The sequence below is a fragment of the Eupeodes corollae genome, chromosome 2 (assembly GCF_945859685.1).
Source record: "Eupeodes corollae chromosome 2, idEupCoro1.1, whole genome shotgun sequence".
Lineage (NCBI taxonomy): Eukaryota > Metazoa > Arthropoda > Insecta > Diptera > Syrphidae > Eupeodes > Eupeodes corollae.
In genome coordinates this window covers 29,121,838-29,141,512 of record NC_079148.1, presented here as the reverse complement: position 1 = coordinate 29,141,512, position 19,675 = coordinate 29,121,838, and the positions used below count along the sequence as shown (strand labels likewise).

The following is a 19,675-nucleotide window of genomic DNA, read 5'->3' as shown; positions in this document are numbered from 1 at the left end:
TTGTCTTCTATTTCGATGCTAATGCTGTATGCTGGATGCTTGATGCTTGATGCTGAGTGCTAACGGTGTTGGTGAAGCTTTTGTATTCAAAACCCTATCAATGCACTAAAGTTCATTATTAGAGTCTTAAGATATACTTTTTTCTGTTTTGTGAATCAGATATGAAGATTGTATGGTGGCTAGATTTATGGGAGCTTTGTTTGTCTTGAGTTTGAGTCTTACCCTAGCCTAGCGACTAAGGCCGCAAGTGAAGAGTTGTTATTTTTGAAGATTAAAACGTTTTCATTATCTCTATCGGCGCGTATTGTTGTAGTATTGGCGGTAAAACTGCTGCTCCCCGTTTAGGAATTGGATGAGGAAAACGAAATAATAAATTTTCGGTCACCTGTAAATATAGATGTGGTCGACATTCAGTCGCACGGGCGGGCGGTCCATGGTTCTATCCGTCGCACCGTTCGTCGTAATCGAACTTAGAGCCTTTCCATTTGCTTAGACTTGGTACAAAATTCACCTGCAAAGTGTATATGTAGTGACTACATATATTAATGGCAATTTTATATTATCTTGGGATCGAGGCTGCAATGTTGGTGGTAAGGTAAGGTAACTCCCATTCGAAATAAAAAAGAAAACCTGGCGGACAATTGAGTGCAACATACCTACAGCCACAATCCACATATTCTACATATACAAGAAGGTGCACTTTTGACTTTCAAAAAACACAACTTGGCCATATATCATCGACTATAGGAGTGGGGTGCTCTGCTTTGCTGTATACCTACTAAGAAATAGATACATTATATTGATTGGGGCACGCTGCTTAATCAAAATGTCTAATTAGAGTCAATTAGAGATTGTGAATATGGGTGAAGTTGCAGTATCGATTTATTTGTATGTAACTTAGCAATCCTACATTCATTTATATGAATTACAGTTAATATAAGATAAAACTCACTCACCTGATGGTTTAATGCGTATATTTCAATCAAACTTAAGATTGGTTCAGGTTAGAGTTAGGCCTGAAATGTCGAATATACTTGATATATGCTCAAGCCCACTTCGTTTTGATTGCACACTCTCTGAAAAAAAAATGGAAAAAGTTATTTTAAATTTATTATCATTGCGAAATATGTACACCAACCGTTATAATGTGGGTTCTTAAATTGTTTGAAGTCCAAAGTAGTAGATTTTTGTTTTTGTCAAATATAAATTAGACTAGGTGATAAAAGCGGGTAGGTAAACCAGATATGTATATGAATTGAAAGTATACCAAGATCAGGTGTGCTTATTGAAAAGTTCAAAATGGAATTTCGATTTGCCTAATCGGGATTGGTAATTTGTCATTTCGAACTTTTGTTTCAAAATAAATGAGACTTTTGTCATTCCATAAGACATTTTTGAAAAGTCTAACCAACACTCTTCTAAAATACTCTAACTGAGTTTGGTTTAATTTGGCTTGATCTGAAATGCAATTGCGGGTATTAGAATGGAAATAAAAAAGTGAGAGGCAATGAGAGGATACAAAAGAAATATTACGAGAAAGGCTACCAATATCGAGGATTTAGAAAGTAATCATAGATTATATTTAATAGATTAATGGAACTTAGTTCCAATCTTCCAATTAATTATACTGTATAGATACATTAAGGATACGGTGGTCATTTATACTCTTTGTCAGTACTATATGACTTAATCATTAAATGTAGACACCACTAGTTTTAATTATTCAGGACTGGTTTTTGTCATTGTGAATGAATCAGAAACTGTCATTCAAGTTCATTTGACAGAGACAGAGATTATGGGACATTCATATGACGTTATGTTTTTGTTTAAGAAACTGAACTGATGTTATCTGATGTACAAATATTTTATAAATATCGTTTGTTGTCTTTTTTCCATCTGGAAATTCGATACCGTCTTCATGAATAAATGTTTAATTCTGTTCAGTTTCAGAAACTATTTCGTTGATCCTGACGGAAGGGACTGATAGTTCTTAAACTATAGAAAGACAGATATTTGCACTGTTTTCATGAATTCTTTTAAAGAAGCATACGTATTTTTAACTACCCATTGGAATTTATTGTTATCGATTCGATTATTCCAAATGTTGACAGTTCTTGACATTTTAAATTCCGTTAAACTAAAACTCATCCTACATACGTTTATAAACGTCAAAGAATTTATTTAACAGATAATATCATAAAGGTGTATTGAAAAGACTTTTAAGCCTGCAGTCGTCGTGCGGATTACTATTGCAATCGACTCATACAAAATGGATTATTCCTAAAAAACTAGTGGTGGAGACTTTTTGTCTCATTTAGTAATTACAGTTAAATAGTTAGCACATGCGAATGCCGGGAAGCTCACGCAGCGAAACAGTAGGCATACAAAACGGCTCTGCACAAAACGACCAGAGCTGCTCGCGAGCTCTACAAGCTGAAGAGGAGAGAGGAACACAGCTCTCTTAGATGAAAAAAAAGAGCATGAGAAGTTAGCGATCGAGGAGATAGAGGGACGTCACAACAGGAATGAGGTTCGTAAATTTTAACAAAAGAGAAAAAAAACCTCCCAAGGGTACCAGCCACGAACCGAAGCCTTTGAAGATGATCAAGGGAACATCGTAGTAGAACCGCAGTCGATGATGAAAATATGGAAAGACCACTTCTCTATTATTATATAACTGCGATGACGAACCGAATTATGTTGTAAGGGAGATAGAACCACTCAACCTAGGCGACACAGATCAACAATTCCGCCTACCCGACCTTGACGAAGTGAAGATAGCTATATCTAAACTTAAGTCAAACAAAGCTGCTGGCGCTGACGGCATCGCTACCGAACTATTCAAAGCAGCAGGCGATGACTTGGTAGGGAGCATGCACCTACTCATCTGCCAAATATGGTCGGAAGAAAGAATGCCCGATGAGTGGAATCTCAGTATGCCCGATACAAAAGAAAGGAGATACTCTAAATTGCGCCAACTACAGAGGCATCAGTTTTCTTAACATTGCACATAAGATCCTTTCTGAAATATTATGTTAACGTCTGAAGCCGTTCGTCAACAACATGATAGGGCCTTATCAGTGTGGCTTCAGACCAGGAAAGTCCACTATTGATCACATATTCACACTACGACAAATCTTGGAAAAAACCCAGGAACTTCAAATCGATACCCACCATCTCTTTATTGATTTTAAGGCCGCGTATGACAGCATCTATAGGGAAGAGCTCTACAGAGCGTTTGTGCAAAATGACGCTGCTCTATCAAGGTCGGAAAAGATCTCACCGATGATGATGTCAAAAAAGGTTTTAGACAAGGCGATGCACTGTCATGCGACTTTTTCAACATCGTTCTGGAAAGAATTGTGCAAAACTCAACCGTCAACACTAGAGGCACAGTCTTTCAAAGGTCCATCCAATTACTCGGATACGCAGATAAAATTGTCATAATTGGAAGATCAAAGCGTGATATCAGTGGAGCGTTTTTAAGCATTGCAACGGAAGCGAAGACGATGGGTCTAGTGGTCGATGAGAGAAGGCCAAGTATAAGCGTTTGACAATCGTAAGGAAAAGAACGTAATATAACGTAATGTGACTCCAAACGGAAGCTCTAGTTCATTTATCTGAACATTTTCTTTGTCTGACAGCTCAACAGCTGTAAAAAAATGTCAACACACAAAATATTTGCTCTTTGGAGGGATGAAATAATAGAAATGTAATTTAAAGCAACGTCGAAGCAAGGCCACCGTAACGCAGACGAAGCCGAAGCTGAAGCGTGTATGTGTTTCAGCCATAAAGTTCTCTCTCGAGCATCTAAAATCAGTGGAGGAGAAGATAAACGGTGATTTTTTAAGAGCTTGAGAACTTTAAAAAAAAAAAAAAAAACGCATAAAATTTGCCAAATCTCATCGATTCTATATTTGAAACCTTAGATTGGTCCATGACATTTACTTTTTGAAGATAATTTCATTTAAATGTTGACCGCGGCTGCGTCTTAGGTGTTCCATTCGGAAAGTCCAATTTTGGGTAACTTTTTCGAGCATTTCGGCCGGAATAGCCCGAATTTCTTCGGAAATGTTGTCTTCCAAAGCTGGAATAGTTGCTGGCTTATTTGTGTAGACTTTAAACTTGACGTAGCCCCAAAAAATAGTCTAAAGGCGTCAAATCGCTTGATCTTGGTGGCCAACTTACCGGTCTATTCCTTGAGATGAATTGTTCTCCGAAGTTTTCCCTCAAAATGGCCATAGAATCGCGAGCTGTGTGGCATGTAGCGCCATCTTGTTGAAACCACATGTCAACTAAGTTCAGTTCTTCCATTTTTGGCAACAAAAAGTTTGTTAGCATTGAACGATAGCGATCGCCATTCACCGTAACGTTGCGTCCAACAGCATCTTTGAAAAAATACGGTCCAATGATTCCACCAGCGTACAAACCACACCAAACAGTGCATTTTTCGGGATGCATGGGCAGTTCTTGAACGGCTTCTGATTGCTCTTCACTCCAAATGCACTCACAATCGCATTTATTGTTTGCTCACTTGGTCGATTATGTAGACCATAAATCGGACGTAAATCGCGAAACACATTTCGAACCGAACACTGATTTTGGTAATAAAATTCAATGATTTGCAAGCGTTGCTCGTTAGTATATCTATTCATGATGAAATGTCAAAGCATACTGAGCATCTTTCTCTTTGACACCATGTCTGAAATCCCGCGTTATCTGTCAAATACTAATGCATGAAAATCCTAACCTCAAAAAAATCACCCGATATAACGACGAACTGTACGGGTTGTAAAGCGACACTGACTTAGTTAGCGGAATTAAAGTCCTGCGGCTTAGATGGCTAGGTCATGTAGAGCGAATGGACATCAACGCTCCAGCCCGGTAGGTCTTCGAATCCAATCCCAAGGGATGACGCAGTAGAGGAAGACCGCCACTCAGGTGGGTGAAGACCTCAACCAACTTGGCGTGCGAAACTGTAGACAGCTAGCTACGGACCGAGCTGGCTGGAGACGCATGCTGGTTGAGGCCCAGGCCCGCCCCGGACTGTAGTGCCACATTTAGTAAGTAAGTAAGTACATGCTTATTATTTGACTTAATATAACATGTAATTAAATTTTAAATCCAAAATAAATTTGAAGAAATTAAAGCATCTTGGTCAAGTTCTAATTTTAAAATTACATTTGTAATCCACGGGATGACTGCTGTAACATTTTGGTGCGCGAGGACTGCAGGGTTAAAAAAATCGTGTAAGTGGTTTTCTAAACAGCAATTTAAAAAAAGGAAACATGTTAGTTGAACTTTAATATCTCATGAAAAAGTGACGCTATCAACGTCACAATATTCGTCACTTGGGCACAATCTTGCAAATGATCCAACTTTAAAAATGTTGCTTAATTTAAAAACTCTAAACTAAAGTACTAAAGTACTAACAAAAATATAATTCACCTTGAAATTTTAAAACCTCTTTCTTTACAGGTGTCATTTTTTGTACTTATAATGTTTCAGTTAGATAAATAAAGGAAGTTTTTTAGAGTTCTAGAACTTTTAATTGCAGCACTACCTTAAGTGGCGACCATTTTATCAGCTGTCATTTTGTTTGGCATATCAATATTAATAGACTAGCGCCTTAACAACTCTTCCAAAAAGTGCAAATTTATTTTAAAAATCAAAAATCAAATGGGGTGGCGCAACAGTCCGTTGTGAACCAGGGCCTAGTGACTTACAACTCTCAACCATTCCTGTGTGCGAGTACTGTTGTCAGGTATGGAAGGGACCTACAATTTAAGGCCGAATCCGAACGGCTAGTTTGAGAAAGCACTTTTTCATGACAAGAATTACTCTTGAAGGATTTGTCAGTTCCTCGCAAGAGGCAGTACCCGCGAAAATTAATTTTTTTTAAAATTAAGGTGACACAGGCTTATTTTAAAAATGGTTGGATTAATAATACGTTTCACAAAAATTTTGCTTAGCTATGAAGTTCTATTTGGAGTGATGATAAATCTCAAGTTAAGGTTCAGACATACTGCCGGCGACAATTATAAAATCATTATTGGCTTTTTCGTTCATTAATCATTAAAAATCATGGTTCGTAGGAACTGGTATTTCAAAAAGAAGATGATACACTGCTCGTACCACAACTAAGGTATTGAAGGAAACCTTTGGTAACCGCAAATAGTTTCTTGTTTAAGACCCGTAATTGGCTTCCAGGATCGTCCGATTTTACATTCGACTACTTTATGTGGAGATATGTAAGGTTTCCGATATACCGAAGAGTATTGACTACATGGAAAACCACATTAATCGCATTATTTCCGGTGTAAGGTCACAAATGTTGAAAAAAGTCATCAAAAATGTACCTCTTCGGACTACATCCATATTTATTTTTTAATCAAAAAACATTTCTCTTTCGAATAAAGTAAATTCATGTCCAATGCAAAAAAGCCACTTTTATGTTACATATTTAATTTCAAACTTTTATACCTCTTCAAAAACACCCTTTATTACATGTTTATACACATAACACAAAGAAATTTCAAATAAGATTTTTCACATTATCAAATATTTGATTAATAACACCATCCCTACTTTTATGAGGCTTCTGTAGGGTTCACATTACAGGATTAACATTTGTCTCCAAGATTAAAAAAGGTGGCCCAAATGTAGTTCCTTGATTAATCTCAAATTTTGTTAAGACTTAACCCTGAAAACCTGATGAAAACTTTGTGATTTTAAAAGCTTACATTTTAATAATGGTCGCACATTAAAAATCCACATACTTTGTTGGAGCGTAAAGTTAATGTGGCCCTTGAACCAAGTATGATTTAACTTAAAAACAAATCCAAGTTTCATTAATCATGTTTATAAGGTTTTTCGTCCAATTAAATATTAAGGATGAAAAGTGCAAATTTTGTATGAAGGAAGTTAAGGCCTACATTAAAAACCAATAATCAAAAGCATTTGTATCCAAACTACTTGTCCTTGATATAATTTCAACGAATAAATTACTAACTATAACGTAACTTCCTAAACATTTCATTTAGCTACGCCTATTACAGATTACTCCTCTAATTAAAAATCAGTCTGAAACCTTGCCATGAAAATTAAAACAAAAAACCGACTTGTCCAAAACCTAGTCAATGTTCACTCTATCCATGTTTATGTTTATTCTCATAACACAGTTATCAATTAAATTAATATATGTATGTACATTCCAATTTATTATTCTTTTTGCAAAAACACCTCTTTCGTTTAAAAAATGTAAATTGTTTTTCTTTTGTGTTTTTTTGTGTTCTTGAATTGTTTTATTGTTTTTTCTTCAAACCATGATTTATAATATGCCAAAAAGTTTTGAACCGAAAAAACTGATCTCACCTTGCCCAAAATGACAGAAGTATGGTGGTAGCGGTAGCAGCATTGGTATAAGATTATATCAAAATTAAAACAAAAAAAACTCAGCAATTACTGATCATTTATTAAGACTAATTACACAAATTAACAGCATTCATTGCAAGCTTCAAAGATCATTCCCACACTAATCTGACATTGTTTTAATAGCACAAAAGAATCTTATGTCTTATGGAAAAAAGCTCTAACAAACTATTTTCAAACCCATTGGAACAATTCAAATGTATATTATAGGTAGCAGATACCTATATAAATGGCATTCAGTATGATCTTAGTTGTCAGATAAATTAACCCCAGGGGTCAATCTTCGTCATAGTCTAAAAGTCTTTTTCTTTTCCTATTGTTTTGCATGAAAATCCGGGCATTGTAAATTTCCCATATCGATTTAAAAGTGAACAGAGAGCACATGCGCTAGCCGAGTAGATTCATAAAGTCAATTTGGTCTGAAGGAAAAATGAAGGTCAGCTCAAATTTAGTATAGGGTAATGCGGTCTAAGCAAGCATCATGAGACAGCAAAATGATTAACATTGACTTCCACTTAAAGGTGCGGTTGCAATATTCTGTATAACTTCATTATAACAATATAAATAATTGTTAACAATGAAAAATATCTTCGTCAAAAATGTCATCGGAAGAATCCAAGCGGAATAAATTATTATGAGCTTTGTTTTGGAATTGAAGTTCTTTAGGTATATGCTTGTAAGACAACTGCGACTTTTATGTTTTTTTCTAAAGTTCTAGCGTACAAGCAATTATAACCTTTGAGTCTAAGGTAGCAAGTCGTGGTAGGAAGGAAATGGTGGTCTTTGTGATGGAGTTGGTGCTAGTAATTTTAAAAGTGCTGATGTTTCGCATTGAGGACTTATTAATAAACAAAGTAACTATAGAGATCTCGTAGTACCCGTGGCATGATGGTTAGTGCGATGAAATGTCATGCGAGAGTTCTTGGGTTCGATCCCTCCCTATGACACCTAAAGTTTTTTCACGGGTACTGCCTCTTGCGAGGAATTGATTGGCATTGCCTCCAAGAGTAATTCTTGTCATGAAAAGTGCTTTCTCAAATTTGCCGTTTGGATTCGGCTTAAAACTGTTAGTCCCTTTTTATGACAAGAATAAGCCCTGGAGGATTTGTCAATTCCTCGTTAGGATGTTAGATGTTACAGACAGTAATTGAAGCCAAGACCTCTGGCATAACAGTCCAAGGCACTAACCATCACGCCACGGGTACATTCCTAAAAACATTACTCGATCGCTGGAATGGTTGAGAGTTGTAAGTTACTAGGCCCTTGTTCTCAACGGAGTGTTAATTTATAGCTATAAAGATCTGATATACATTTGTTTGTAAGTTTTGTGATTATTAATATTAATATATGAAGCTGGAAATTTTCATATATCATCTTTTTGATGTTTTTTATATCCCATAAAATCTCTTGACCGTGTCGGTAGTTTTGGAACTCAAAAGCAAAGGAGATAATCACAAAAAAAGTGTTTTCTCGACTTTTGATGCGGAGTAGAGTTTTTATGAGACTTTTTACTTAATGTTAAGAATAATGGTACGAACTAATTTCAAGCTTACTTTCTCTGGTTCCGAGGTTGACACCTTTTCCAATCAAGCTTGACTTATTGTTGTTTTAGTTTTTCTTTTATCTGTAAAAACTGCGTGAAAAATTGCGGGAATGTTATTCCTCTAAATTCTGTAAACGAATATAAATGTTAAGGGTTTTAATGTTTATACTTCTGAATAAGTTTTGAAAGATAGAAACCCATTTGCATGAAAACGATAAATCCTTTAGGATAACTCTTTTTACAAGTATAAGTGAAAAAAAATAAGTACTTTTCTTCGTGTTTCAGCTCTGATGAAATCGATAAACCTGTATTTTCAATATTAAACCGTTTTTTTAAATGTTTTGAATCAACTGTGTAACATTAGCATAGACCTTATCTTTCACCTTACCTAAAGAAAGAAGTCAACAGGTGTTAAAATCTCAGTAACTAATTGTGATAAACTTTCCGACAAATGACACGGTCAGAAAACTTTTCTTGTAAGATTACGTATGGCATCAATTCAGTAACGTACTTTTAGTTAATTTAAAATATCATGAGTATGTAAAAATCAGAAATTTTATTTGTTAAAGATAGTAACAAAAATTTTGAGTTTGACGTTTAACTATATGAATGAATTCTTCGGACTTCAATTCTGATCTCAAAATTACAATTAAAATTGACATTGCTACCCAATTCAACACTTTAAGAAGGGCTCAGAAGGATTCCTGATTGCGATATAAAAACTAAACAAATGTCAACGAAACGTCAAAGTGACAGATAGCTTAGCATTAATGCATTACATTTACCACTAACCCTTTATTCTCGAGATCTGTCAATTATAGTTCATAAAAGTCATGAAATCAATAAGAATACATCGAACAAATTACAAAATAGGCAAATGAGCTAAAGTGACATTTTTAAGCTTTTGCTATTACCAAAACCGATGAAAGGAAGTTGAACTTGAACTGGGATGCGACCCACAATGATAAATTCACATCCCGTCTGTCAATTTGCCTTGCTTAAAACTTTGTCTTTATATACTCGTATCAATTTTTACCAAATTTGCGTATTATTTTTTGTAGATTTGATTTTTTATGAAAAAACGGACTGTTGGATTTTTATATAAAAATTACTGAATATCGAAAACAATATTTTTTGTGAAATAAAATAAGTTTGAAGCCATTTTTTTAATTTTTGAAAAGCTATTTGAGTCGAAAGTAAATTTTTACCAACTTTTAGTATAGTTTTTTTTAGAGTTTTATTTTTTGTAAAAAAACTGTCAATTCATTTTTTTTCAAAATGTTATCGAATGTTGAAAACAATATTTCTTATAAGATAAAACTACTTTTTAGCCAATATTTAAAATTTTGGAAAATATATTTGAGTCGAAAATCAATTTTTACCAACTTTTGTAAAATTTTTTTTTAGGTTTTTAATTTTTTGTAAAAAAACTGTCAATTTGATTTTACTCAAAATTTGTCTTAATGATGAAAACAATATTTCTTATAAGTGAAAATTAGTTTGAAGCCTAAACTTCAAGTTTTTGAAAAGATATTTGAATTGATATTAATTTTTTACCAACTTTGCGTAATGTTTTTTAGATTTTTATTTTTTATAAAAAAAAAAATGTCAATTCGATTTTTCTTAAAATTTCATAAGATGTCAAAAACATTATTCTACGTCGCACAAAATTGTTTTGGAGATGAAATCGTATTTAAGTCGTAACATTTTGGAGGTGACAATTTTTTTTTTCAGTTTTTTTGATTTATAAAAAAAAACGTTAAATGGATTTTTTTCAAAAAATATACTTCTTTGATATCACGTTACAATATATTATATAAAATCTAATACAAGTCTCTAGCTGTTTTGGTTTGTAAGATATTTAGGGTTAACCAACCACGCAATTTTCTTGAGAGCCCTTTCTGCATCTTTCTGCCTTATTATCTGTATAACACAATTTATTTGAAATCGATATCTCTTCTGGTTCTTGAGCTATGGACGACGAAAAAACGTACGAACGTACGTACACACGCACGCACAGATATCATTCTAAAAATCTTTTATTTCGACTCTAGGGCCATTGAAACGTCGAGAAATGTCAAAATTTTCAATTTGACAAATCGGACCATTACAATAATTTCCTATGGGAAGTTAATAAATAAAATGTGTCTGGCCAACAGTAAACCGTATAACGATCACATACAGGCTGCAATATGTATTTTTTAGTATTTTATTAGGATTCTCTATCCACAAAAGTCCCTAGAAAACAATAGAAAACAGAAACGTTTACATACAGAGCATCGGTGATATCTTAGATGCTTTGAACATGTCAGAAAGTGACAGCGTCGATAGGCAAGTTCAGAAATGATAATGTAGTCTAAGAAAGTGTAGACAATGTAGTGCGTGCAGTTAAATTTAATAAACAATAAAGACTAAATATTTAATACAAATGTGAAAGGTCAGTGGATCGAGTTTACTCACGGAAACAAAATCATTTAAATTTCGTAACAGATATTATTAATTTATTTTTGAATTTCACTGAAATATATCTGAAAGCAAGAGGGTTTAGGGAAGTTATTAATATTTTTAGAAATCGTTTAGCAACTAAACAAGTCTCAAGGAATTAAAAAATAAAAACAGTTATTTTGTTTCTCTTGTGCACTTTTTAAATAATTTTCTCTGACAAAAATTAATGCATCTTCTAATAATAGAGAAAGTCATTTGAAAATTCAATAATACGAATTTAAAACAACACATTAGATTGTGAAAAAACATGATTCAATGTTCAAAATTTTGTATGTTTTGCTTGCAAAAATATTAATTCTCTTATATTATATACATACACTTAACTACTCTTATAGTTATTTTATAATACAAATAATTTTGTTCAAGGTATTAAAGTGATCAAAAAAGTCAACCTGACAAAATAAGGCGGAAGATCAATAAACAAACATATGCAAATCTTTAAAAGCATTTGTCAATCATCGGTCTCTTTTTTCTAAGTAATTATTATCCAACATTATTTATATTGACAAGTTCAATGTTACCAAGCTTCAAAAAACAAAAAAAAACAATTGGATAATTCAAAACATAAAACCTTACATTTCAATCAAATTCCACATACTTACCGACAACGACGACGGACACTTGAGAAAAAATAACCATTGTACCGCTAATTGAATCTCTCACAATCTTTTCGGGTTTCTTTTTAAACCTTTCATAATAATTGTATTTTGTAATCATACATCTATCCCAATCCTAAACAATTGTTTTGTTTTCTTTTTTGTAATTTTTGATATACCTACCTTTGATCGTGAATATGAACGAATTTTGAATTATCTTGTCAGATTCTAGGAGATATGAATGTTAGCGTGCATAAAGCTTAAACAAACAACGCTAAGTTGGTCGCTTGCGGGTAAACGTGCTTATATTTATCACGCATCTACTATAATTGAAGGCATATGTACCTTGGTGTCAATAATAATTATGTCTTCTAATAAAAGATTATCTTTTTTTTGTATACCTGGTGGCGGGTTAAATCTCTTTAATCAGATAAAAATGTTTTTGTGTAACGAAAACGCACAATTGCATCGATTGTAATCATGTAACGCCACCATATATTACCACAACCATTGACCTTGACGTTTCTTTGAGTTTGAGAAATTCAAATTAAAACCAAATTTGACCTTGATTATCCGTGGTTGGTTTGTTGGTGCAAGAAGATCCGAGTTGCAGCAGTTTTTGGAAACGCAACTTCATCAAGTAGTAACGGGATCAATCTAATAACAATACTAATTGCCGATCGCTACTCAATAACCTTCAATAACATTGACAATAGTGAAAATAGAGAGCACTGAATCAATTAACCCAATTCCATCGATTTTTATAAATCACTTAATCAAAATCATAACATAGGTGCTCCATAGCTGTCAAAAATGAACTACTTCATTTTAGTGTGATTATGATTGTTAAAAACAAAAAATTAAAACTATAAAACTTCCGAACTTAATGTTGCGTATAAAAATGATGTTTGACCGGACCGACGAATGTAGCATTTTATATCGACATATTTTAATCGGCGTCATAATTATTTTTCCAAATATTTAAAAAATGTTAGGCTACACGTTGAATGATCAAGTTTATAAGTAAATAATATGTTTGCTTTAGAAACAAATAAATATATAAATGAGAAAATGCGAATGTGAATCAACAATAATAATAAAAATAAGAAAATAAAATAAACTGAAACATTTTTGATTTGCTCACACATTTATAATAGCAGGCTTTGTCTTACACGCATGTCGGTAAGTGCAATATGTTTTGTGATGGAATGGAATGTAACTTACATTATTTTAGATGCAATTATTGTGGAATCTTTTGTTAAGGCTTTGAAAGTATTTTTTTGTTGCTTAAGAATTAAATTTGGTAACAATAAATTGAAAGTAATTTAATTTTAACACTAAATCATTTTTGTTTTGTTTTTGGGATAACTTATGATTTAAGTGGTTCGGTGACGATGACGACCGTCAAATGTAGTTTGATCATGAAATTATGTAATAACTTTTGTTTCTGATTGGTTATTCAGATTTTTTAATGTACTTATTCCTCAATTGTTCTTAAAGCGTTTGTAGGCTTTCGTGTTTTATTGAAAAAGGTTTCACTTGAATTATTTAAAAAAATATAAATTACCACAAGATATCGAAAACCAAACATCAATTTTTACCAATTTTGCGTACTATTTTTTGTAAATTTTAATTTTGTTTGAAAAAATTGGCTGTTGGATTTTTATAAATTAATTTACTGAATGTCAAAAACAATATTTTCTGTGAGATAAGAATAGATGAAAATAAATTTTTACCAAGTTTTAGTATTGTTTTTTTAGGGTCTTATTTTTTGTAGAAGAAACTGTCAATTGAATTTTTCTCAAAATTAAACTGAATGTTGAAAACAATATTTTTTTAAAGATAAGATTAAAAACCATTATCAGAATGTTTTGAAAAGATATTTGAGTCGAAAATCAATACTTTTTTTAGGTTTTTATTTTTTTTTTGTAAAAAAACTGTCTATTCGATTTTTCTCGAAATTTTAGCAGATATTAAAAACTTTATTTTTCGGTACACAAAATTTGTTTGGAGATAAAATAATTTTTTGTTCGTAAGATTTTCTAGGTGCCAAATGCTTTTTTTTTCAGTTTTCTTGATTTATAAAAAAACGTTAACTGGCCTTTTTTTAAAAATATTTGTTAGGTATCACAGTATAATTTAATGTAATAACCAACATTTTCACCTTTTTTAAAATTGGTATGATAAAAAAAAAACAATTTTTTGAGATTCCTTTCTGCATTATTATCTTTACTCTACAGGTTCTTGAGCTATGAAAAAAACTTTGCGATAATGTACGGGCATACGAACGTATGACATCTGCTACATGGCCCTTATCCGGCCGATGATTGCTTATGGGTGCCCGGTATGGTTCAACGTTGCCCCATCTCAAATGGAAAACATCCGGTGTTTGAGAGACAATGTCTGCGACGTTGCCTTCGACTACACAGAACACCAGAGTCGGAGTACAAACATTACTATTCCAACCAGATTCTATACAACAGAGCCAAAATAAACAGAATAGATAATTTCTTGCTGAAGCTTGGCAGGGGTCACATGGCCAGAGCGATGTCGTCTGCTAACAGCTTAATTTTTGGGGCTTACTACACCATTAATGAGTACAACGAAAGTGCACTTTTAAGTGGCAACATTCCGCCCGAAGTTTTTCTCTATCGAGGGCTGATACAGGATAGGGAGGCGGTTCAGTTCATCTACCACGTTAGCTGAAAACTGTAGATAGGCGACTCCTTTACAGTCGAGACGTCCTCGCTCTAGACGGAGCCTAGTGCCTTCGGTTCAGTAGGACTGTTTCCGATAGGGACCGAAGAGATAGGGTGAGGCGGGAGAACCAGTTTTGGTGGCTTCAAATTGAGAATGTCATTTAAAATTGTCTATGGCGTTTGGTTTTAGCCGGCTTACATAGGTTTAAGGATTAGGTTAGGGACAGTCAGGGTGGCACCAAAAAAATTAAAAAAAAAAGCGTATTGTGGCTGTTCTCGTTTTTAAGCAATTTTAATTAGTATAATTGGTTTTGGTTATTTTTAAGTAGCTTAAGTATTATAATGGGTTTCGGTTTTTTTCTATTTAGTTTTGAGTTTTATATAAAATAAAAAATAATGACAAAGCTACCAACTTGTTTTTAATCTTCTTAGTTTTAGATTAAGTTCCTGTTATTAACTTCCCATAGGAAGTTATTGTAATGGGTCCGATTTTTCATATTGAAAATTTTTAAATTTCTCGAAGTTTCAAGGTCCCTAGAGTCGAAATAAAAGATTTTAAGAAAGATGTCTGTGCGTGCGTGTGTACGTATGTCCGTACGTTCGCGACGTTCTTTCGTCGTCCATAGCTCAAGAACTAGAAGAGATATCGATTTCAAATAAATTATATTATACATATAATAAGGCAGAAAGATGCAGAAAGGGCTCTCAAAAAAATTGCGTGGGTGGTTTTTTTACCATACCAGTTTAAAAAAAGGTGGAAATTTTCGTTAACCCCAAATATCTTACGAACCAAAAACGCTAGAGACTTGAATTTAATTTTATATAATATATTGTAATGTGATATAAAAGAATTATATTTTTTGAAAAAAAATCTATTTAACGGTTTTTTTTATAAATCAAAAAAACTGAAACAACAAATTTGTCACATCCAAAATTTACCGACTAAAATATGATTTCATCTCCAAAACAATTTTGTGTAACGAAGAATAATGTTTTTGACATCTGATAAAACTTTGAGAAAAATCAAATTAAAGGTTTTTTTTATTAAAAATAAAAATCTAAACAAAAAATACAAAAAGTTGGTAAACATTTAATATCGATTCAAATATTATCTTTTCAAAAACTTGAAATTTAGGCTTCAAATTTATTTTACGTTATAAGAAATATTGTTTTCAACATTTTAAAAATATTGAGAAAAATCGAATTGAAAGATTTTACAAAAAATAAAAACCTAAAGAAAAATAAATTAAATTTGGTAAAAATTGATTTTCGACTCAAATATCTTTTCAAAACTTTGTGATATTGGCTTTAATTTACTTTTATCTTTCAAAAAATATTGTTGTCAACATTCAGTAAAATTTTGAAATAAATCGATTGACAGTTTTTGTAGAAAAATTAAAAACCTAAACAAAATTTAACAAAAGTTTGTAAAAATTGATTTTCGACTCAAATATCTTTTCAAAAATTTGAAATATTGACTTCAAACTTATTTTATTTCACAGAAAATATTGTTTTTTATATTCAGTAATTTTTATATAAAAATCCAAGAGTCCGTTTTTTCATAAAAATAAAATCTACAAAAAATAGTACGCAAATTCGGTAAGAATTGATAGAAGTACATACAGACAAACTTTTAAGCATGACAAATCGACAGACGGGATGGGAAGTTGTCAGTGTGGGTCGCATCCCAGCCTCTTTTTTAGTATTAGAATTGTTTATAGGCCGAAAGGCAATAGTTATAAGATAATGGATTAACTTAGAACACCCGCATAGGGCCAGTTAGATATCTTTTAAGTTTTTGAAATTTACGCTAGTTTTTTTAAGAATTTTTGTCTAGCTTTAAAATAGTTTTAAGATTTTGATAAAGTAAACAAAATTCAAAAAAAAAATCTGTCTAAAAATCTTTTATTTCGACTCTTGAAACGTCGAGAAATGTCAACATTTTTAATTCTACAAACCGGACCGATTACGATAACTTCCTATGGGAAGTTAATAAAGATTGATTGATTGATTGATTGTAAGAATTGATAGGAGTACATACAGACAAACTTTTAAGCATGACAAATCGACAGACGGGATGGGAAGTTGTCAGTGTGGGTCGCATCCCAGCCTCTTTTTTAGTATTAGAATTGTTTATAGGCCGAAAGGCAATAGTTATAAGATAATGGATTAACTTAGAACACCCGCATAGGGCCAGTTAGATATCTTTTAAGTTTTTGAAATTTACGCTAGTTTTTTTAAGAATTTTTGTCTAGCTTTAAAATAGTTTTAAGATTTTGATAAAGTAAACAAAAATCAAAAAAAAAATCTGTCTACAAATCTTTTATTTCGACTCTTGAAACGTCGAGAAATGTCAACATTTTTAATTCTACAAACCGGACCGATTACGATAACTTCCTATGGGAAGTTAATAAAGATTTCATGAATTTTCTTTGATTGCACTTGTTTTTTTCTTTTAATTTTCTATAGCTCTTAAAAAATCGCTCCAAGAAAAACACTTGGGCGTAAACGTACTTTTTACGTACATCACTTTACCACTGTGTGAAATAAAAAAGCGGGACCTGCTCACTAAATCATAAAATATGACACCTAGTGTCGTTATTTTTAATGGAACACACATTTTCATTTTTAAGACCACTTTAAACTTACATACATGACTTCACTATCCTCTTATCATCATAATCGTTTACAAAACACCTAAGAGGTGTTTTTAGATTACTTCCATTGACAGTAACACTTTTTGTATCTTTTAAATTATTATTTATTAATTTGTACCATATTCCATAAGTCACATTCATGGTTTTACTTAAGCGTTTAACTATTTTATCTAAAGTTGTTTGACTTGAGAGTGTTGTTAGTCGGTGAGTCTATATTATAATAACGTGAAGACAAGTCGTAGTGAAAAATCTGCATATTATAACCTTGCCACCCCATTGACCAATTAACATTTATGCTTATTATCTTATTTTCTTTTGATTTTTTTAAATGAAACAAATAAATTACTTGACATGCACTCAAATGTCTAATATGTATTTAGTATTTTACCATCAAACATCACGATTCCCTGAACAAATACAAAATAATAATAAAAATAGTACGTAGTTAAAGCTATGCATGTGCGATCCCACTTCTGATCTGATATTTATGTAGATGTTTTTCTTTTTTTTAAACAAAGTTGATTCTAGGATCTTAGACATGATTTCGTTTGATGTCGGCCAATTACATCACAAAAGACGTGCAGCATCGGTTTTTATGATCTAGGTCTTGGACATGACATTGAAGAGTTCTATTTTAAATTTATAAACTCTATACAAAACTTTATAACTACTGATGGTGTAGCCTCAGGGTGACGTGATGTGTAAAATGATGTGATCTCTATTAGTTTGTGGTGCTGTAGTGTAAATATGTTTATATTGTTTCTAAAGCATTGAGAAGGAATGTCTGTCATGTCTCCCATAGTATTTTATATTGTTAAGTAGAGTTTAAGTTGTTGGCTGGGCTACAATTAATGTGGTTAAATCTGTCACATTTAATTTAATCTTATTTGTTTATAATAATGAATTTCCATGACAAAAAAATGTGACTAGTTTTATTGACAGTATATATATTAATGGCTGTCACGCACTGAACGATTAAAAAACAAATAATATTTAATTACAAACTATTTTCATGAATAATTTCTTCGTTTTTTTTTTTTATTTCTTTAAGACGAATTCAATGTCAAAGTTGAATGGTATTTGATTATCAGATAGTTGGACATGAGTCCTGGAGGGCATTTTTATTTAAATTCGTAACTATAAGCAATAAAGATGTTAACGTCGGCTCCGACAGACCAGACAAGATGGATGGAACTACATACCCATCTCATATATGTACATATCAGTCGAATTCTCCAGTGATTAAGTGAGTATACAAAATATTAGCTTCGTTTTTTAATTTTTTTTGAAGGCATCTCATGTGAAAAAATAAGAATGTGCCAAATAAAAACCAATTGTTTTCTGAAATATGGCAGATTGGCAGCTTTATGATGTGCCTTATGATTTAACAAAAATTAAATTGGCTTTTATTTGAGTTGATTGTTATGCAATATATATATGAATACGATGAAGGTAGGTATATTTTTAATTGATTTGAATTCAATTTCAAACTATGACCCTAATTGGTCGAGATGGTTGATCGTGAAGGTTAAGTTGATATATTTGTCGAGACGCAAAATATCTTCCTAGTGACCTAGTTTCTTTTGTTTAGTCTGAGATATGTCAGTGTGGAAATTTTGAAAAACAAATCAAATTCAATTTTAGGACACAAAAATACTAATCACAATTCAAAAACTGAAGATAAAAAATGGTTTTTTTCGTTTGTATAACCGTAGCTGTGTTTCGGATAAATATATTTGTTCTTTCCACAGCGGAGTTTTCTAAAACGGATCTTAAACATTTATTGCCTTTTTCGAATAAACTACAGTTCACACTACCTTACCATTTAAAATTCAAAATAGTCATCTATCTGTCAAAATAAAAACTAATTTCTGAAGTTCTTAAATGTATCCACTTAAAAACTAGATTCCCAAATTTTTAGCTGTCATCTGTTGTTACCAATCTCCCATTTGGAAACTGGTAAGCTGCTTTCTTTGTTTTGGAGATAGTTTTCACATAAGAAAAACAACTGTTTCACCTGATTTATAATAAAACATATAGTATCATTCATACCCGTTTAAGGTTATAGTATCAATCCTCCATATTAAGGTTCATGTGCTGATAGCCAAAGGTCTATTTCATAAATATTGGCAATAGCAACAGGTGACAGCTGACAATTTGTTAATTTACAACTTGACAGTTGTCAAATTTGTGAATTAGATAGAATTATATTAAAATAGAAAATTGTCATATTTTCATTTCATA

General features: G+C 32.3%; 1 protein-coding gene across 1 annotated transcript in view; it reads right to left on the bottom strand.

The window, feature by feature from the left end:
• The window catches only part of LOC129944114 (uncharacterized), a 125,354-nt gene that overhangs the window by 81,074 nt on the left and 24,605 nt on the right, over window positions 1-19,675 (bottom strand). Inside the window, exon 2 of the mRNA XM_056053305.1 lies at window positions 957-1,076. The gene's annotated coding sequence lies outside the window, so the exon portion shown is untranslated. The remainder of the gene's footprint in view (window positions 1-956; window positions 1,077-19,675) is intronic.